Source organism: Macaca nemestrina, chromosome 14 (genome assembly GCF_043159975.1).
Source record: "Macaca nemestrina isolate mMacNem1 chromosome 14, mMacNem.hap1, whole genome shotgun sequence".
NCBI classification, from domain to species: domain Eukaryota; kingdom Metazoa; phylum Chordata; class Mammalia; order Primates; family Cercopithecidae; genus Macaca; species Macaca nemestrina.
Window position 1 is genome coordinate 16,254,695 of NC_092138.1, and position 22,141 is coordinate 16,276,835.

A 22,141-nucleotide genomic window follows, 5' to 3' on the forward strand; every position below is an offset into this window, starting at 1 on the left:
TGTAGTCCCAACTACTTCGGAGGCTGAGTCGGGAGGATTGCTTGAGCCCAGGAGATAGAGGCTGCAGTGAGCTGTGACTGTGCTGCTGCATTCCAGCCTGGGCAACAGAACGAGACCCTGTCTCAAAAAGAAAAAAGAAAGAAAGAAGAAGAAAAAGAAAGAAAGAAAGAAAGAGAAAGAAAGAAAGAAAGAAAGAAAGAAAGAAAGAAAGAAAGAAAGAAAGAAAGAAAGAAAGAAAGAAAGAAAGGGAAAGAAAGAAAGAGAGAGAGGGAGGGAGGGAAGGAGGGAAAAGAAAAGAAAAGGAAAGAGATAAAATTATGTAGAGAAGAAAAATGTTACTTTCAAAGTCTTTTAACTATTCAAGTTTAGTGTAATGAAAAAAGTATAATCCATATCTGGCACTGGAGTCATCATATTTCTAGTAAATTGGTTAAATTTTCTTTCATTACACCTCTCAGAATTTTGTCCTTTTGAGGAAGGCAAACAACTCAGCCTCGGCAATACTGTGTCTCATTTAACAATCTATTTCAGTCTTATTCTTGGCAGTTACCAATGACCTGGCGCTGTTGACACATTTTCAGTGTGTGTGGCTATGTGTGAAATGCTGCCATGTTGCTATTTTCCTACACAGTTCTCCCCTTTGATCACCAACCTTGTCTTGTCTCCCACTCTCCCTTGCAGCTCTAATTGTTTTTTATTCCTTTGAAACCATCTGGAAAAAAAGAAGGTCCTTAAAGAATAGTCTCCTTTCCAGTCATTGCTGCCAACTTAGAAATATTTCAATTTCTTTCTTGCTGAGTATTTTTAGTTTGTTAAGAAGATTTTTTCTTCCCACCTAGCCAAGATTAGTTAAAACCTAGGTCTACCCAATTGTCCTCCAGCAGTAACATCCCAGGGCCCCCAGGTGTCACAGTGGGAAGATTACAGGATTTAAATCAAAACATTTTATTTTATTTCAAGTCATAATCCTACCACTTTCCCAGTTAGAGACCTTGGGCAATCACAGCCACTCTGGGATTCAGTGTCCTCATCTGTAAAATGGGGGTGATCAGACCACCTAGTTTTCAGGGTTGTTTTAAGGATTAAATAAGTGAATGTACATGAATATCCCTTGAGAAGTGTAATGCAGTGATGTTAATGTTTGCTCAGTTCAATAAACATTTCTTTAATAACTAATAGGGGTGGCAAACTCAAAGGACTACAGGTAACAGGCAACGTAAATGCATGCAGCAGGCAGGGTTCCATGCCTCAAGGAGTGGGGAAGGTGCGTGTCTGGAGACCTTGAGCTCACAAGCCTGTCTGAGGACAATCTTGGCTCAGCTCCAGTCTACAGTTTCCATCTCAGAAAAAGATCTAGTGTTGGCCAGATGTTTTGATTTTTCAAGAAAAGCTAGAAAATATGATCATTTCAATGTGAAATCTTTTTATTTTTAAATGTTGACAACTAATTTTTAGAACTCCCTTTGTGGGTGAAAACACAATACTCATCTACCAGCTGAATTTGCCCCACAGACCTCCAGTTTTGCCTACTATGTGCCATATACCATGGGAGGCCCTAGGAATGCAAAGAAAAAATATATAGTCCATGGTGGACATGGAGATGCAACTGCCTTGATCCCCTTTTGAGAAAGGATGTGCTGCCCAGCTGCAGGGAGCGCTGTCAGCAGATGGCCCTCAGCTGTCAGCCTCTTCAGGTACTGCTTCAGCTGCAGAGCTGCATCACTCATGGTCACGCCCCTTCCTGGTTGGCCCATACCCAATAATGGGTGGTGGCAGGGGTGTAAAGACCTAGCTACCTCACACCAATTCAGAACAACGAAAGGCCATTCCAGCTCCAGAGCTCTTCACGGTGTCAGGTGAGACAGTTGTCAGGTTTGCATCAGAGCTTCACTTCACCTTAGGTCCATTCTTGTTTCCTTGTCTTCCTTTCCACAGGTGATGACCCAAAGGCCCACATACATATTTTGGTCACTAAACTCCATCTCAGAAGCAGCTTCCTGGGGAATCCAGCATGCAGCATGATCCTTGAACTCAGGGAACAATTTGTATGATGAGCCAGGTGGACAGATGAATTCAATACTGTGTGAGAAGTGCTAGGATAGACACATAAAGAAAAAGCGATAGGAAGGGAGGAGAAGTACACCAATTCAATCAATGAGGCTCAAGTTCTTCCTGGAGTGAATAATCTTGAGATAATTTTGAAGGTTTTTAAGCATATAAAGAAGGAAGAACAGGCCAGGCTCAGTGGCTCACACGTGGGATTTGGCTCAGTGCTGCCAAATCCCAGCACTTTGGCAGTCCAAGGTGAGAGGATCACTTCAGGCCAGGAGTTCAAGACCAGCCTAGGCAACATAGTGAGACCTTGTCGCTACAAAAAAAAAGAAGAGAGAAGAAAGGAAAGTAGAAAGGAGAGGAAGAAGGAGGAGGAGGAAGAGGAGGAGGAGGAAGAGGAGGAGGAGGAAGAGGAGGAGGAGGAGAAGGAAGAGGAGAAGAGAGAAGGAGGAGGAGGAGGAGAAGGAAGAGGAGAACAGATAAGGAGGAGGAGGAGGAGGAACAGGTATTTCAGGCAAAGCAAACACTGAAAGCAAGCAGTAAATAGACATCCAAGAAACAGATGCCATATACATGGAGGATCAGCAGCAGTTTGGTACTAACAGAGCTTAAAATGTTAAGTTGGGAATAGGCCTGAGATGAAGTTGAAGAGAAAGTTTTAACTTAAGAACTTGGCCTTGATTCAGTAGATAAAGTGAACTGAAAATTTTTCCTCTTAGTTTACTAAACACTTATTCTTTCTTTCCTCCAATAAGCTTTATATGTTGGTCCTTCCTGGAGTCTATTTTCATTCAATAGGCATTCCTTGAGAAGTTTCATCTTCTATCATAGTTGAAAATCTAGACATAAGCACCCAACTCATCTCCACGTAAATGGCCCATAGGAATCACAAATTCAACATGTCCAAAATCAAGTTCATCACCTGACTCTCCTACACTTCATCTTTCCAAATTTCCAACCTTAGTGAATACTAGCACTGTCCACCCAATTGCTCAAGCTAGGGTCCTAAGCATCAGTCTTGGTTCCTTCCACTCCTTTACACTCCAAATTCAGTCTTTTTTAATGTGTCCTATAAATAATCTCACTTTAATATATTTCTCATCACTCCATAGCCAGTGCCACTTTTTTAGTTCAGTCAGAGCTCTTTACAGTTGGCTCATTTGCCTCTAGTCTTATCCCCTTTCAAGTCTATTCACCAAATAACTGCAAGAACAATCCCTCCAAAGCACACATATGATCATATCAAGCTTCAACCTAAAGTCCTCCAGGGGTCTCCATAATCTTTGAGATAAAGTCCAAAGTTCTCAACAAAATTCATCATCTGATACTGATTTCACACTTTCTGCTTCACACACAATATATTACTTTCAATTCCTCCAGCTCTTTATGCCCTCTCTCACTCCAGAACTTGTACCAGCTTGCCCACATAGTCTGAAATTTCTTTCCCTGGCTGTCTCTACTTTCCTTCTCTTCACCTGGTTAACCCCTGTTAGTCGTTCAGGGATTAACGTATGTGTTGCTTTCTCTACCACCTTTACCCCTATTATAAGCTAAATGCCTTGTTTATAATTCTGTCATTGCACCTATCAATCTGTACTTCTGTCTCTCTACCACAAGATACAACTGAATGCAGAGAACATATCTATTCATTCCCAAATGTCCAATGCTTAGCACAACATCATTTCCAAATAAATGAATGAATGAAATATATTTTATTTCTAAATGTTCCCTCTGATAGCAATGTGACTAACTGTTTCAAGAGGGAACTCACTAGAGGCCAAGAGACATGTTATAAGAGGCAGTGATGACCTAAACCAGAAAAGTGGGAGTGGCAAAAAAGTAGCTATATGGAGAAATAGCTTACAGATAAAATCAGCAGAATTGATGATTGGATATTGGGGCTAAGGAAAAGGTTATGGTATGAAATAATGTTTGGATTTCTGATTTGGGCACCAGGATAGTGATATCTTAACTAGGATACAATATGAGAGGAGAAGCAGGTTGGATAAAGGGCATAGCGACGATGAGTTTTAATGAGTTTGCTCAGGGCACGTTGAGGATGAAGTGCATATGGAAAGACCAGGTGGATTTATTTTGACTTTGGCATATGGATTGGGGGGAGTAGTAAAAACCATAAATGAAATGGTATGATGAGCTGGGCATGGTGGCGGATGCATGTAGTCCCAGCTACTTGGGAGGCTGGAGAATGGTGTGAATCCAGGAGGCTGAGCTTGCAGTGAGCTGAGATTGCGCCACTGCACTCCAGCTTGGGTGTCAGAGCAAGACTGTGAAAGAAAGAAAGAAAAGAAAGAAAGAAAGAAAGAAAGAAAGAAAGAAAGAAAGAAAGAAAGAAAGAAAGAAAGAAAGAAAGAAAGAAAGAAAGAAAGAAAGAAACAAAGAAAGAAAGAGAGAGAGAAAGAGAGAAAGAAAGAAAGAAAGAAAGAAAGAGAAAGAAAGAAAGAAAGAAAGAAGGAAAGAAGGAAGGAAGGAAGGAAGGAAGGAAGGAAGGAAGGAAGGAAGGAAGGAAAGAAAGAGGAGAGAGAGAGAGAGAGGGAGGGAGGGAGGGAGGGAAGGAAGGAAGGAAAGAAAAAGAAAGAAAGAAATGGCATAGTGAGGGCGAGCGTGGTGGCTCACACCTGTAATCCCAGCACTTTGGGAGGCTGAGGCAGGCGGATCACCTGAGGTCAGGAGCTTGAGACCAGCCTGACCAACATGGAGAAACCCTTTCTCTACTAAAAATACAAAATTAACTAAGCATGGTGGCACATGCCTGTAATCCCAGCTACTCAGGAGGCTGAGGCAGGAGAATCGCTTGAACCTGGGAGGAGGAGGATGGTGTGAGCCGAGATTGCGCCATTGCACTCCAGCCTAGGCAACAAGAGCAAAACTCCATCTCAAAATTAAAAAAAAAGAGGAAGAAATGGCATGGGGGAATAGTTGGTGTAAGGAAGAGGTCAAGCACAGTGCCCTGGGAACATCAACTTTGTTACAGGTTGGGCTAGATTTCTTCTTTTTGCCCCCTCCAGATCCACTGTCCATCCCACCCCAGGAGACTGACCTATATGGACTACGCCAATGGGCTTCCTTGCCCTCTGGTTTTGCTTTGGTTTAGCTCATGAGAAAGACTACCAGTAGAGAGAAGGAGAGAGGAGAATGACATCCAGGTATTTATTCTCCAGCTCACTCTCTGCTTCATCCCTTTACCAACTACCTCTCCAAGTTCCAGCAATGGCCCTTCCTACCTATCAGGGCCAGGTGTGGTAAGGAAGCCTCGCTGATACTAGCCAGGGGTACTGTCCTAGTCCTTCTTACTTTTCCTAAGCCATACACACTTTTTAAATAACTCTTTTATTAAAATCTCCCCAATTACGGCCAGGCACGGTGGCTCACGCCTGTAATCCCAGCTCTTAGGGAGGCCGAGGCGGGCAGATCACCTGAGGTTGGGAGCTGGAGACCAGCCTGACCAACATGGAGAAACCCCGTCTCTACTAAAAATACAAAATTAGCCAGGCGTGGTGGCACATGCCTGTAATCCCAGCTACTCCAGAGGCTGAGGCAGAAGAATCACTTGAACCCAGAAGGCAGAGGTTACGGTGAGCCGAGATCGTGCCACTGCACTTCAGCCTGGGCAACAAGAGTGAAACTCCGTCTCAAAACATAATAAATAAATAAATAAATAAATAAATAAATAAATAAATAAATAAATAAAATCTCCCCAATTATTCAGCTTGAAAATGCCATCATTTTCCTAAAGAGACCCTGAGAGATAAACAAAGGATGCTAGGAAAGAGAGGGAAACTAATCTGATAAACGAACTCTATCACGGTGCCTTAGTAGATTACTCTTCCCAAGTAAACAGAGTTATCTGAAAACTAAAGAATAACCCTAAAAGTGGAAATTTCAGGCACCAGGACGAAGGAGGAAGTGGTTGATAGCTAGAATGAATGTAACGGCAAACAACTTGGAAATTCTTAAGGATTAAATTCCAATGAGGCATATTCCAAAGGGCTAAATAACTCTACATATAAGTCACTTCTAAGTGCCTGTGGTGACATGGTCTCATATTATAATAAACTTTGTAAGAGTTAATAATAGCAGGGGTTCCAAATAACTGAGTATAAAATACTGGTGTGTGGGGATCTAAAAGGATAGCAATCTTGCTAACTTAATGGGATCCAACTAATGGAGTCCAACAGCTGAGCATCAACATAGCACAAAAGATATGCAAAAATATTAAGAGAAATTCAGCTGTCTGCTCCATTGGAACCACAAAGAAGTAATATTAACATATTCGGTTGTATTAAAGATAGGATTTTGACATACATGTATATGGCCTCAACATTATTTTGAATACATTCAAGCTGGACAGTGGCCTTTATTGGAGTTCTTCAGATTGTAAAATGTAGGTCACGCTGACTCTGGGCCAGTTCTGTGATATCCCCTTCCCTGTCTGTATCCTCCTGGTCATCTTTACTGCTCCACAATGTCTGACTCCCTTCCTACATGAGCCCTCTAAACAGATTCTACTTCATTCTAGGCAGCTGTTGTCGTACCTACAACCCCTCAGGACCCTTATACTGCCAGCTTGTTTACGGAAATTGGCTAGATTACAAATTTAATTTGTTTTTCTATGATTTAGCCTATCAACCCTGCAAGAATGTAAAAAAAAAAAATAGTGGGGGCAACTCAAGAACAATTAAAATGTCAGCTGGGCACAATAGCTTGTGCCTGTAATCTCGTGATTCCGGAGGATCAATTGCGGTCAGGAGTTTGAGGCTGCAGTGAGCTATGACGGTACCAGTGCACTTTAGCCTGGGTGACAAAGTGAGACCCTGTCTCTAAAAAAAAAATTCTTTTTTGTTTTTTGAGACGGAGTCTTGCTCTGTCGCCCAGGCTAGAGTGCAGTGGTGCGATCTTGGCTCACTGCAAGCTCCACCTCCTGGGTTCATGCTATTCTCCTGCCTCAGCCTCCTGAGTAGCTGGGACTATAGGCGCCCGCCACCACGCCTGGCTAATTTTTTGTATTTTTAGTAGAGACAGGGTTTCACTGTGTTAGCCAGGATGGTCTCGATCTCCTGACCTGGTGATCTGCCCGCCTCAACCTCCCAAAGTGCTGGGATTACAGGCGTGAGCCACCATGCCCAGCCAAAAAAAATTTTTTTAAGGAACAATTAAAATGTCAACGTGTTTAGAAAGAGACCTATTCGTAATGCAAATATGAAATGCTTTTGATGTTGATATTCAGGTCATTAGAACTCAGTGTCAATCACGGCGTCAGAATTTTGCTTTGACTTACCAATGAGGCAAAAAAAAAAAAAAAAAAAAAAAAAGGGCAGCAGACCTAGAGCTTGTTTCCCCTACTTATCTCAAGTCAACAATCTAAAATCAAAGAAAAATCCCGAACTTCGAAATAACTCTAAAGTTCACCTCTTCTAACTTGCTTCTCCATTTGCTAACATCTTGTATGATGTCCCCCACAAAGTCACTTGTTCATGCATTCAACAGACACAAATTGAGCACCTGTTCTTGCCAAGCACCACTTATTTAACTCCAAAGATGAAAGCACTTTTGTTGCTACTTCCAAGAAACTCACACTAAGCCTGTCCTTGAATGGTGACTTCATGACATAAATCATTATGATCAAGTTCTCTTGAATTGAAATTGCCTCTGCACTACTTCCAGAAGAGAAAATTTGGTTCTGTCTTCACATATTTTTAGGGAGTATTAAGTTTTTGTGCTGTCCACCCTGACCTCAAGATTTTTTGGCAAAACATACGAAGTTCACTCAATTACTCCTCATATGATTTAGCATCTAAAACGCTCAGAACCCTGGTCACACTCCTCTAAACACATTCAAGTTTGTCAAAGCCCCTCTTAAAGTGAGGAGATCAAAATAGAAAATGTATCACATTTCTATTTCTATTTTCTAGAATGACCTGGTTACTGACTTTTTTTTTTTTTTTTCCCTCTTAGACGGAGTTTCACTCTTGTTGCCCAGGCTGGAATGCAATGGTGTGATCTCGGCTCACTGCAACCTCCGCCTCCCGGGTTCAAGTGATTCTCCTGCCTCAGCCTGCCGAGTAGCTGGGATTACAGGCACACACCACCATACCTGGCTAATCTTGTATTTTTAGTAGAGATGGGGTTTCACCATGCTGGCCAGGCTGGTCTTGAACTCCTGACCTCAGGTGATCTGCCCACCTTGGCCTCCCAAAGTGCTGGGATTACAGGTGTAAGCCACTGCACCCGGCTGGATACTGACTTTTTCTAATGCAACTACAATTCCTTGGCCTTTGAAAACACTTCTGTCATTCTGCTATATGAGCATGGTCTTTGGAGTCAGACCCAAGTTCATATAGATAGATGATTTTGTAATCTTGGACAAGTTGCTTCACATCTCTGAACCCTAACTTCATCTGTGAAACAGAGATAATCATTATTTCCTTATAGATTTTTTGGTAAGGGTGAAAATATATGACATGTAAAGCCCCTTAGCACAGTACTTGGTACATAGTAGATGCTCAAAAAATTGCCATTGGGCTGGGCGCATTGGCTCACATCCAGCACCTTGGGAGGCTGAGGTGGGCAGATCACTTGAGGTCAGGAGTTCAAGACCAGCCTGGCCAGCATGGTGAAACTCCATCTCTACTAAAACTACAAAAATTAGCCAGGTGTAGGGGTGCATGCCTATAGTCCTAGCTACTAGGGAGACTGAAGCACGAGAATCTCTTGAACCCGGAAGGCAAAGGTTGAAGTGAGTAGAGATAGCGCCACTGCACTTCATCTCAAAAAGAAAAAAAAATTGCTAATTGGTACCCTTAATATCATTTTTATTTTCACAGACACAGCAATTGCTTTTCTTTTGAAACAGTGTCTCTCTTTGTCGCCCAGGCTGGAGTGCAATGGTGCGATCTTGGCTCACTGGAACCTCTGCCTCCTGAGTTCAAGTGATTCTCCTGCCTCAGCCTCCCAAGTAGCTGAGACTACAGGTGCCCATCACCATGCTCGGGTAATTTTTTTGTATTTTTTAGTAGAGACGGTGTTTCAGTGTGTTGGCCAGGCTGGTCTTGAACTGCTGATCTCAGGTGATCCGCCCACTTCGGCCTCCCAAAGTGCTGGGATTACAGGTGTGAGCCACCGCACCCAGCCTTGTTTTTAATTTTCCACAGAAACTGACCTCAAATTCAGTCCCATCCTTCCTTTATTCAACTGATTTTCTCCCTGACATTTCAGACTTCACGTTTGTTATTGTAACAGTTCATGTGTGTTCATCTTCTCTTCCCAGTGTATTGAGATTTTCTTTAGATTTGAATACTGTTGTGTCACCTGCAGATCGGATACACCCGACCTTTAAGTCTTCATCCTGGTTACTGATAACGCTGAAAATAGAGAGACCAAGGACAGACAGCCCCATGACACACTAGGAGACCTTCATCAGGTTTATGCCTGTTCCCAGTTTTCAGCAGTTGTTTAATGAGTTGTGAATAGATCTGCTGCACTGACACCTTACACAAATGCTATTATCTTTCCACAAGCACATCCTAAGAGAAAAACTGGAGGATCAATTTGTCTCTGGCATCCCCCAAATCTATTTGCCTAGTAACTCTGTTACATAAGAAAATATCTGCTATGATTTAATGAATTTACACTGGCTCTCAATGCTTATTTTCTTTTCTAATTATTTATAAGTCATCTCTCTAATAATTCACAGTATGTCTTTTCCTCCTCCTTCTTTGTATTAAGCAAAATAATAATGGATCCCCAAATATGTCCATATCCTAATGCCAGCCTGTAAAATTGTTCTTTCTGTGACAAAGGGACCTTATGGATGAGATTTTAAGGCTAAGGACTTTCATATAAGGAGAGCAGCCTGAATTACCCAATTACTGAATCCAATTACATAATTACATGAGTCTTTTTTTTTTTTTTCAGACGGGAGTCTTGCTCTGTTGCCCAGGCTGGAGTGCAGTGGCATGATCTCAGCTCACTGCAACCTCCGCCTCCTGACTCAAGCGATTCTCATGCCTCAGCCTCCCGAATAGCTGGGATTATAGGGGCCTGCCTGGTTAATTTTTGTAGTTTTTAAAGTAGAGACGGGGTTTTGCCATGTTGGCCAGACTGGTCTTGAGCTCCTGGCCTCAAGTGATCTGCCTGCCTCGGTTCCCCAAAGTGCTGGGATTACAGACGTGAGCCACTGCGCCCGGTCTAATCGCATGAGTCTTAAGAGCAGAGAACCTTTTTCAGCTGTGGTCAGGGGGTGATCAAGTTCCCTGAGGGAGGTGCAATGTCACTGGCCACAAGCCAAGGAAAGTGGGCAGTCTTTAGAAGTCAGAAAAGGCAGAAAACAGATTCTCCTCTACAGCCTCCAGAAAGGAATGCAACTGTGCCAAAACTTGATTCAGTCCAGTGAGACCTGTGTTGGACTTCTGGTCTTCAGAACCATAAAATAATAAATCTGTGTAGTTTGAAGCCCCCAAAGTGCTAACTTGTTATAGCAGACATAGGAAACTAATACCTTCTCATCATCTTTCTCCCACTCTTTTGTGAATTTATACTTTGAGTTAACATGGATTTTTTTTCAATTTCACTTTTGGCCAATTGGGGTTTAATTTGGCCAAGACATAGGAGACCAGGATAAGTCTGGTGAATAGCAGGAAGTCATCCGTTAATCTCTCAATAACAAATCATTCTTGTCTCTCCATTCATGTAGGTTGCAATGACACGTCTGTGTAGCAAAACTTTGCTGGAATTGTAATCACTATGACTACATAACTGCATTTCTTTTTTGACACAAGTTCTCGCTTGGTTATTGAGACTGAAGTGGCATGAATATGGCTCACTGCAGCTTCAACCACATGGGCTTAAGTGGGCTCTGCCCACCTCAGCCTTCCAAGCAGCTGGGACGACAGGTGCACCACCACACCTGGCTAATTTTTTGCTTGTTTGTAAACAGGAAGTCTCACTTTTTGCCCAGGCTAGTCTTGAACTCCTGGGCTCAAGTGATCCTCCTGCCTCAGCCTCCCAAAGCACTGGGATTACAACTATATTTCTTTTTTTAAAAAAATCTAAAAATTCATCTAGTCTTCACTCCCTTGCACTTCTGATATATATCAACAAAATTTGATGTAGTTTTACTAAATATATTCTATGCTTAAAACCTGTACAATTATGTCATTGTGGAAGCTACACTTGTGAGCCAGAGCCCAACTCTGTCACTTACCAGTTTGTGACTTTCAATAGTAATTTCTTTCTGCACCTCAGTTTTCATACCTAGGAAAACAAGGACATTTGATAAGACAATCTCTAAAGTCTCTTTCTTACTCTAAATTGCTGTGTTTTATTAGAGTATAGACAAAAAAAAAAAAAAAAAAATTGTCTCTGTTTCTTTGCCAAAAGGATAAACTGACTAAAATACATTATTTCCTTTATTTGTTCATGCCAGTCCATTTACATGAAATGCACTCTCCTTCTCCTTTATTTTCTTTTATCACTTAGATTTCCAGCTAGTAAAATGCTCCTCTGCTTTCAAGTCCCAAATCAAATGCCACTTCTCATGAAAACTTCCTTGATCACAGCATCAGGAGTTAATCTTGCTCTCCTCTGAAATACTACAGCACTCATTTCCTGTAGGCTTATCACACACTGAGTTATTCTCCTTTGTTGCCATGTCTTGCCACTCTAACCACACTGCAGCCTCCTGGAGATGGGACCATGTTCCTTGTCTGCCAATCACAAGTGTTGAGTAAATATCCTGGCCGGGTGCAGTGGCTCACACCTGTAATCCTAGTACTTTGGGAGGCCCAGGTGGGTGGATCACTTGAGGTCAGGAGTTCAAGACCAGCTTGGCCAACATGGTGAAACCCTGTCTGTGCTAAAAATACAAACATTAGCTGGGCGTGATGGCACGCGCCTGTAATCCCAGCTACTCAGGAGGCTGAGGCAGGAGAATCACTTGAACCCAGGAAGCAGAGGTTGCATATCATCTCCTATCTCTCCGTTTCCTTTAACTTTTCCAGCTTCAGCCCAACAGCTCAACTGTCTCCCATTTGATTAAAAAAAAAAAAAAAAAAAAAATCCTCCAAAGGCCCCATATCCAACTCCAGCCCCATCCCTGGATCTCCCACTGTCACATGTCATGGAGGAGTGGAGGTGTGTACATCTACCCCCTCTATTTCACCACCTCCTCCTTGTGCTCCACTGCCATCTGCCTTCCACCCCATCACTCCACAGAACACACTTCTCCCAAGGCTACCAATGCCCCCAACTCGCTGTAGACAGTGGACACTATACTTATCCTCTAGGCATCACTTTCTGCTATTGACCAAGAGCTCCTTCCTGAAACCCTTTCTTCCATGGCCCTCCGTGGCAGGACGCAGCTCTTCCTGCCCGGATGGTCCTTCAGTCTCTAGCGCCTGCTCTCCCTCCGTCATTCACCTCCTGCACACTTACCCTCCTTAGAGTTCTATCCTGGGCCTTCTGCTGCACTTGGTCTACAGGTTTCCTTGTACCCCTTCCATCCTCAAAGCACCCATCATCATATAAAAGAGCAATTTAGACTAGCAAGGCCTTTGCTCTCCAGAAGTTTATATCCTAATATGCAAACACAGGCAATAAACAAGCAAACGAATAAATCCTAAGATAATTTCAGACAGTGATAAGTGCAATGAAGGAAATAATTAACTGGAGGAGGATATTTTACGAAGGGGGGTGAGAGAAGGCTTCTCTGAGGAGGTGACACAGAAGCTGGAAAAAAAATACCTCTGATTACAAAGAACCAGTTCTGAGATGAACCAAGGAAAAGCATTCCAGGCAAAGGGAATTTACAAGTTAGAAGGTCCTGAGATGGAAAAGATTCTGCCCTGTTTTAGAGAGACAATAGGAGGTCATGGCATTTGATGAGGTGGCAGCAGGACGCTGGAGTCCAATGCAAACAGCCTTGTAGGCTGAGATGAGGAATTTGGATTTTCGTCTAAGTGCACAGAACAGCTATAGGTGATTGCAGCAGTCATTACTATGAATTTCCTACAAAAGCCAAGTGTTTTTTAAAATGCAGGTCTGTTCTTATCACTGCCCTGAGGAAATCTCCCCAGTAGTTTCCTATGCTCTTAGGAAGGTCTGAACCCTTGAAATGACCTCCAAGGGCAATCATGCCTGCTGCGATCACTTCCTATATCCAGGCCTGTCCTTGCCACAACCCCTTTGCCCTTCACATTCTAACTACACTCTAGTAGCTTTAGGTCCTTGGACACATTGGGCTCACAGTAAATTCCAGACAGTGCTGTCCAAGAGAAATATACTGTGAGCCACATGTATAATTTTAAGCTTTCTAGTAGTCACATTATGCAAATAGAAAGAAACAGGTGAAACTAGTTTTTTGCTTGTTTGTTTGTTTGTTTTTGAGACAGGGATTCACTCTGTCACCTAGGCTGGAGTTCAGTGGTGCCATCTCAGCTCACTGCAACCTCTGCCTCCTAGGTTCAAGCAGTCTTCCCAGCTCAGCCTCCCAAGTAGCTGGGATTACAGGCATGTGCCACCATGCCTGGCTCATTTTTGTGTTTTTTTGTAGAGCCCTATTAATGGGATTTGTAGTGTTCACCTGGTTGAAGGGATCACCTGGTTGAAGAGCAAAGACCATAGAGACAGGACCTCTTGTCAGTGTCAGGAGACATAAGGTGCACCTTTCGTTGTTGTTCTATTGACAGATGCGTTGTTATATAAGTAATGCATTTACTTGTTACAAAATTCAAAAGGTACAGATATGAAGAGTAAGTCTTGCTTCATCCCAGTTTCTAAGCCATCCCCTTTCTGGAGACTACAAATATTACTCATTTCTGATATTTACTTCCGTTCTCTTCTAATGGAAAAAAAATCATCTTACAGACTAACATTTTTCAGTTTTCTCAATAATGCGAAGAATGAAAGAACCAACAACTCTTCCTTAGAAGGCACCCTTTGGACTATTATCTGCTCTCGGGCATGTGCTACAGAATTAATGGATTTCTGTACTTTCATTTAAATGGGGAAGCAATATAATGTGGAATTGAATTTTTTTTTTTTTTTTTTTTTTGCTATGGGAATTGAAATATTTTTATCCAAACAATTATCCTTAGTTGAGGTCTTTTCCACTGAAATATTACTAATCACTAAATGGAGTAGACAATTCTCTCTTTTTTTTTTTTTTCTTTTTTTGAGACGGAGATTCGTTCTTGTTGCCCAGATTGGAGTGCAATGGCACAGTCTTGGCTCACTGCAACTTCTGGCTCCTGGGTTCAAGTGATTCTCCTGCCTCAGCCTCCCAAGTAACGGGGATTACAGGCACCTGCCACTATGCCCGGCTAATTTTTTTGTATTTTTAGTAGAGACGGGGTTTCACCATGTTGGCCAGGCTGGTCTTGAACTCCTGACCTTGGGTGATCTGCCCGCCTCAGCCTCCCAAAGTGCTGGGATTACAGGCATGAGCCGCTGCACTCAGCTGGAGTAGACAATTCTTTAGACTTACTTATCACTGGCCATGTAAGGAGCATTAAATGCCCAAGTCCATCCTTTTACATGTGTAAGTGTTAGGTATTATTCAGTCTATGTCTAAGAGGGAAATCTTCAATACAAAATGCCTTGACCAGTCAGGAACTGTGGCTCACACCTATAATCCCAGCACTTTGGGAGGCCAAGGTGGGAGGGTCATTTAAGCCCAGGAGTTTGAGACCAGCCTGGGCAACATAGGGAGACCCCATCTCTACAAAATATAAAAGATATAAAACAAACAAACAAAAAAAACCCCAAAATGATTTGACAAAGGCTGAAAGGTCATGAAGGGAACACTTTTAGGCATATGATTATTGATTTTTATTTATATTCCATTCCAGTCTCCACAGCCCCAACCCCTTGCTTGTATCTCTCTCGGCCTAGCAAAGCCTCAGCAGACCCTACAAAAGAGAAGTGGAGCCAGAAACCAAAAGATTCTCAGGGCCCATATGCCCTGACTCTTCCTGTCCCCTCTTGCCCACCTTTGGCCACCCGGGTAGCTGGAGAAGAGGTTCTAAAAGAATGCACAGTTGGTTCTGGCCCCTTTTATCATCACAAGAATGCAGGTCTGAAAAAAAAATGTCAGTTAAAGGTACATTTTAAAAGTTGGTAAAAAAAAAAAAAAAAAAAAAAAAGGCCAGGTGTGGTGGCTCAGGCCTATAATCCCAGCACTTTGGGAAGCCAAGGCAGGTGGATCACGTGACGTCAGGAGTGTGAGACCAGCCTGGCCAACATGGCGAAACCCGTCTCTATTAAAAACACAAAAGTTAGTCAGGCGTGGTGGTGGGTGCCTATAATCCCAGCTATTCAGGAGGCTGAGGCAGGAGAATAGCCTGAACCCAGGTGCCAGAGGTTGCAGTGAGCTGAGATTGTGTCACTTCACTCCGGGCTGGGTGAAAGAGTGAAACAAAGTTTCAAAAAAATAAATAAATTGGTTAAAATCTTTCAGATTTTGCTGTTTGAATGGAGTGTGTGTGTGTGTGTGCACGTGCGCGTGCGTGCATGCCTGTGTGTGACAGGGTCTAGCTCTGTTGCCCAGGCTGGAGTGCGGTAGCACAATCTTGGGTCATTGCAATCTCTGCCTCCTGGGTTCAAGCGATTCTCGTGCCTCAGCCTCCCCAGTAGTTAGAACCACAGACACTCACCACCATACTCAGCTAACTTTTGTATTTTCAGTAGAGACGATGTTTCACTATGTTGGCCATGCTGGTCTTGAACTCCCAGGCTCAAGCAATCCGCCTGCGTTGGCCTCCCAAAGTGCTGGAATTATAGGCATGAACCACAATACCTGGCCTTGAATGGCACATTTTCATAGACTTTTGCTGTTGTTGTTGTTGTTGTTTTGAGACAGAGTTTCACTCTTATTGCCCAGGCTGGAGTGCAATGGCATGATCTCAGCTTACTGCAACCTCTGCCTCCTGGGTTCAAGCAATTATCCTGCCTCAGCCTCCCAAGTAACTAGGATTACAGGCATGTGCCACCATACCCGACTAATTTTTGTATTTTTAGTAGAGACAGGGTTTTGCTGTGTTGGCCAGGCTGGTCTTGAACTCTTGACCTCAGGTGATCCACCCACCTCGGCCTCCCAAAGTGCTGGGATTATAGGCATGAGCCACCGTGCCCAGCTGCTATTGTTGAGACTGAGTCTCACTCTGTCGCCCAGGCTGGAGTGCAGTGGTGCCATCTTGGCTCACTGCAAACTCTGCCTCCCAGGTTCATGCCATTCTCCTGCCTCAGCCTCCTGAGTAGCTGGGACTATAGGTGCCCACCACCACGCCCATTGGTCAGGCTGGTCTTGAACTCCTGATCTCAGGTGATCCATCTGCCTCGGCCTCCTAAAGTGCTGGGATTACAGGCATGAGTCACTGCACCTGGCCAAATTCACCTACTTGGGAGGCTGGGGCAGAAGAATCACTTGAACCCAGTAGGCGGAGGCTGCAGTGAGCCAAGATTGCGCCATTGCACTCCAGCCTGGGCAACAAGAGTGAAACTCTGTAAAAAATCAAACCAAACCAAACAAACAAACAAACAAACAAAAACCTCAAATATACTTTCCTCTTTCCTAAAACTTCTTTGGAAACTTAGCCTATGATGGAGTGCTGATGGAATAATGTGTGACCGTCTTTAGGGGAAAGACATTCTCATGGACCTCTGATGTCATCCTAAGTGATTTTTATTAAAACGTTATAATATATGGAAACTTAAAACTAGATATAAAGAATGTTTGCGTATAGACATCATGCCACAATAAAACCAAAACAAACTTATAGGTCAACAAATGTAGGAAAGCCATACAATTCAAATGAATACTTTTAATTTAATGGAACAAATACAGAATGCTCACTCCCCTCAACAGCGTGAAAGTGGTGCTCCCTGCCCAGGCTCTCCTGAGTTCAGCCCGCTGGCCTCATGCTTCGCAGTGACTCAATGCTTCCACTGCTTGTCTCTATTTACGTTACGCAGAACCTTCCTTTGTACATCCTGTGATGAGGTCATTGGGCCTTCACTTGGTGAGAACACAACATTCACATGTCTGTGTGTTTTGTCTTGTTTTTAATCATTTACAATGATTTTTCTGACAAAGAAACTGTCATTCCCTGTCACCAAGAAAATCTTAAACACAGATAAAAATGCAGGCCCTGAAAGTATGTGGAAGCTCTCTGTTAAGTTGATCAGCCAAATGAACCAAAATATGTTGATTGTCCCTGATTATTAGCATCAAAATGAAAATACAAAATTGAATTCTCATAGAGAACTCAAGGCCCCTTGAGAATATGACTGAAGACTTTCAAGGATCTTCAGCTCTCAATTTGAGAAATATAAATGAAGTGAAAAAGGTCCTTGATTAAAAGTCAAAAAAATCTGGATACAAATCGGAGCACTAACATTTATAGCGAATGGGCCTGGGATGTTTACCTCATAGATCTGTTAGAAAGATTAGCTATGATCTGATAAAAATTATTTCTGAAACCACCTTAGAACATGTTAGAAGATGCCTTGGCCAAGTATCCTGGAAAACAGTATGAGCGTAAGTGATAGGTGCGCGACAGCGGGCACTGCTGTCCCAGGGAAGAAGAGGAAAGAAAAGGGGAGAGGCCTGTTATTCCGTCATCATTATGGATAAGAATATTCCAACCTTCCCTTGCCCCTGTCAGGGGGTTCAGATTTTGAATATAATTAGAAAAAATACTAGTTTGCAATTTTGCATTTAAATTATATTCTGAATTATTCTGTTTTTAAAATAAAGCCAACCCTCACCCCAAATTTTTATTATAAATAGAAAACATAAAATATTTTATCCCTAGAGGCCATTTGGGGATTTTATTGTAGTATAGTCTCATGTCCTGATTATGGTCATGTGTACCTGAAGTATATTTGCTGAAACTCGTTGCCTAATTTGAAATTCAAAACTTTAGAAATGCAAACATGCAAACATGATTGCAAATATGCAAAGTACAAGGTCTAATACGATTGGCCCTAATCAAGGCAAAGTCCTTTAAAATAAATACATAAAACAGAGTTTAGAATAGGCTAAGAAGCAGTAACACATGCAAAGTAGCTAATTGCTCTTGGTTCACCATGAATATTAATCTTATTTAACCTGTAAAAGATAACTACAGGGAAAACACCAAAAGGCCTGCTCTCTGTCCCATCATTTTTTCCACCCAGCCATTTTGCAGTTTTCACTTCTCAATTCCAGGCTGTGCCTATTCTTAGACAGTCAGTAATACCAAGTATAAGCCACTGCATGTTAGGCATGAATTAATTAACAGTAATATCCAGGTTGCTGGCAACATAGTGCCAGCAGGTAGGGTCAGGCAAGATGGGTCATGGAAAGAAGGTGTGTTCTGTGGTCTTACGTCAGACACCACTGAGTTAAGTAAATAGACAATGGTGCATTTCATCCTGCCTATGGGGCTTTGAACATTTTACCCACCATCACAGCTCTTGCAAAGACAGCCACCCATGCAGAAAGAGACAGGACCCCTTGAGAGCGTGCTGACCGACTCATCCAGGTCAGGAGGCCACAGTGAGCACAGCCCGTCCAGTGAGCTAGCTGGACGGAGGCAAGTCTCCAAAATAACAGTCCTCCCCTAAAGAGTGGACATCTCAGCTCAGACCAAATCAAGCGAGAAAAAAACAACAGTGAGCATGCAAAAGAGAATTCAATCCAAGTAAGTCTAGAAAACCCCCTTAGCTGCTTCAGTCTGCTGTGGTCACTGCTTCCGTAGGGAGGAGAAACTAGAGGTGAATATAAGAACTCACTGAAGTCCCGTGCACTATGGTACATATAAATACGAGTGTAACCGCTATGTATTTAGTTTGCTTTAGAGCATGGGTCCAGTCATTCTCAGTATATTCTGTCCTCTTTGGAGTTTTGAGTTAAAAACAAACCAAAAGAATCTTATAGTTTTTGCCATGTAGATGCATCTGATTAGGGTTTTGATTTCTGACTTTTACCAAGACTCTGATTATTACCAAGATGGCCAAAATCCCTAAGAAACATTTCTCAGGTCAATATGCAAGTATGTTATGTATGTTTAGTAAATGGCTGCTGCTTGCTTTGATTAGAACCCATCCTTCCAAGAAAGAAGCCCCCTTTCTGGAATAGCTCCTTTCCGCCCTATAAACAAGTGGTTCACGGGATGGGGGGAGTGTGGCCATGTTCTTATATGACCCCGCCTCCGCCAAACTAGAGTTGCCAGGACCCGGCTGGGGCCCACACAGTCAGAGCCTTCCCCAAGACTTTTCTATCTAGAATTAAGAAACAAAATCAGGGCCGGGCGCGGTGGCTCACGCCTGTAATCCCAGGGCTTTGGGAGGCCGAGGCGGGTGGATCACAAGGTCAGGAGATCGAGACCGTCCTGGCTAACACGGTGAAACCCCGTGTCTACTAAAAAATACAAAAAACTAGCGGGGCGCGGTGGTGGGCGCCTGTAGTCCCAGCTACTCGGGAGGCTGAGGCAGGAGAATGGCGTGAACCCGGGAGGCGGAGCTTGCAGTGAGCCGAGATGGCGCCACTGCACTCCAGCCTGGGCGACAGAGCAAGACTCCATCTCAAAAAAAAAAGAGAAAAGAAAAAAAGAAACAAAATCAGCCCCTCTTTGGTGTTTTAACCCACAGTATGTGAGACTCAGATCTGCGATGAGAGAGAAAGCCCTGGATACCAGGAGGGATAGAGCTGCAGACAGAGAGAGAAGGAATCCAGGGGGCACTTGGGAGTCCCGGTTCCGGTTTTATTTCATTTTATTGTTAAATTTCTGCCTGGTTCCTTGTCTTTCTCATAGATTGACCTCTTGACCCCTCCTTCAGTTACTTAAAATATCCCAATATTCTCCCAATATATTCCTCCCTTATTCTTAAACAAATTCAGTTCGGGTTTCGGTTGCCAGCAACCCAGGGGATCCTGAATAATAAAGCAATATGTGGTTATTGTCTCAGGCCTCAAAGGATAAACATGAAAATGTACAACAGCTAAAGGACTAGGTGGTGATTCCAGCTACAACTTTATTTTAGCTAACGTGGACAGGTGGCTTACCACAAGTTTAGCCTCAAGGGTTAGGCTGATATCAAAGCAAAAAAAAAAAAAAACCAAAACTCGATTTCCACATTGTTGGATTTCCACACTAATGAAAGGGCAATCGCTGTAGGAGACAGTGGGAAACAGTAAGGATTTTCAAAGAGGGCTTCTTTCTTTCATTCTTTTTATTATTATTATATTTTTAAAAATTCTCTGCTTCTGAACCCTTTGCTCCACAGGCAGTGCAGCTGGGGAAGCCATGGGCGATCTCCCCCTTACTCTACCAGCAAGGCCCGGAACGACTTGCCTCCTGGTCATTGCCCCTAACTAAACAGGGCCCAAGGCTGGGAGAAATCAAAGGAGTTATTTTTACAAAGAAGGGTTTTTTTGCATGCTGTGCAGGTCCATTAGGAACTGTCTGGCTGGAAGCTGAACCGTCTGAAGCAACTGCAACAGGAAGAAATGGCAATCGAGATCCCTCTGCTTTCCCTTCACTCCTGCCACCCTCGCCAAACCCACATCCAAATGGCAGCAGAGACATCAGCACCTGTCTGGTTCAGAAGAGCCTTTGAATCTCCCCAAGGGGTGCACAGTTGGGAAGCAAAACATGTTTGCTTGTTTGTTTGGTTTTGCTTTCTTGAAGGAAACCTTAAGATAACACAGCACTGCCCTCAACATCTCCCCCTATGTCGGTGATTGGGAGATGAAAGGGACAGACAGCACCACCCAGAGTGGAAAAGACAAATTAAGACTTGATCAACTGAGCAATCCCCTGCTGAGGCCCCCCAGCTTGGCCAGACCTCTTAACACGGAGACAATCCCGCAATGTACAGGTCGGCTTTGCTGCTGCCTGTGCAGCCAACTATTATTTTAAAGAAAATCTGAAATCTTCACCTCCCACACACATCTCCCAAACAATAGTCCTCCCCTCTCTGCTTCATCATGGAGGAAGTCTAAAAGGGTTGCAATTCAGAGATTCCTCTCCCTTCCTCCTATATGTAGGCATTACCTTCAGTCCAAAGACTGGCCTAATGTTAGCTAAATGAAATCTAGAGAGTTAGATTTTCGGCTGTTGTGAGTGTGCATTCCTTCACAAAGACACCACAGAAAGAAATGCCCTGAGATGAAAGGAATTCATGCGTGGGTTTGCTCTCCTGTACCTTGGCTGAAAGAGCTGTGCCTACGCAAAGAGAGTAGCTTCGCTGGAAGGTGCACAAGTTAGGCTAATGTTTCAATGTGTCATTGAGTTAGTAGAGTGAGGATTGTTTATCTTTTAATCAGTAAAAATACTTTTGCTGAGTATGAAAACCAATGAAAGTGTTTTATTACCTGAATTGTATTCAGATCTGTTTATTACTTTTCATTGTTTTTAAGTCCTTGATCAAAGACTTCACAGCACATGGACTGAGTCCTGTGGATTTGTTTTGCAAATGGGTTTTCACATGTGTTAACTGTGACTTCTGGTAAAGAAAACCAGAGCTAGCCAGTGTATAAGCAGTAAAAACAGATTTTATTCAGGAACTATTGCAATCAGGAAAAAGAGACCTCAGTGGAGAACAGAGTTCAGCTGCAAATAAGACAAGGAGGGGTAGGGAGTTACAGCAAGGAGTAGGCTTGAAGAGTGGGGAGAGACTGGTGGATGGAAAATTACTAAAAGGAGACACCAAGGGTGAGGGGAGATCCTTGGTGCAGACAGGGCAGAATGATCAGATATTGAAGGTAGGGGATGAGGAATTTGATCAGATATGGAAGAATCTGATATCAAAGGTGTGAGATTCTCTTTAACTTAACCGGACTCTTGCTAAAACTGAGCAATGCAGGCCCAACCAAATGTACACTGAAGCCCACGCTTGAGCCATGTTGAGAAGAGGGCTTAGAGCAGTCTCACTAGAGCTGGGTCAAGGAGAGAGTTTTGTCACATTTACCATCCAGAATTTACAGGGCAGATGTATACTGTTCCCCTGAAAGCAGTCTTCTGAGGAGGCAACACTACCACTGGCATCGCTTGAAGTATTTCTGGATCCTTCTTAAACACTGCCTACAGAA

At 43.1% G+C, this 22,141-nt stretch overlaps 1 long non-coding RNA gene across 4 annotated transcripts in view; it reads right to left on the reverse strand.

Annotated features, from left to right (window-relative positions):
- Positions 1–997: 997 nt before the first annotated feature.
- Positions 998–22,141, reverse strand: part of LOC105498737 (uncharacterized) — a 77,705-nt gene continuing 56,561 nt past the window's right edge. For 2 of the 4 annotated variants that reach the window (XR_011612396.1, XR_011612397.1), the window contains exon 6: positions 8,234–11,322. This is a non-coding gene — a long non-coding RNA (uncharacterized lncRNA). Of the gene's footprint in view, positions 2,094–8,233; positions 11,323–22,141 lie in introns of those variants that run through there. The other 2 variants (XR_011612395.1, XR_011612394.1) reach the window with 2 other exon arrangements.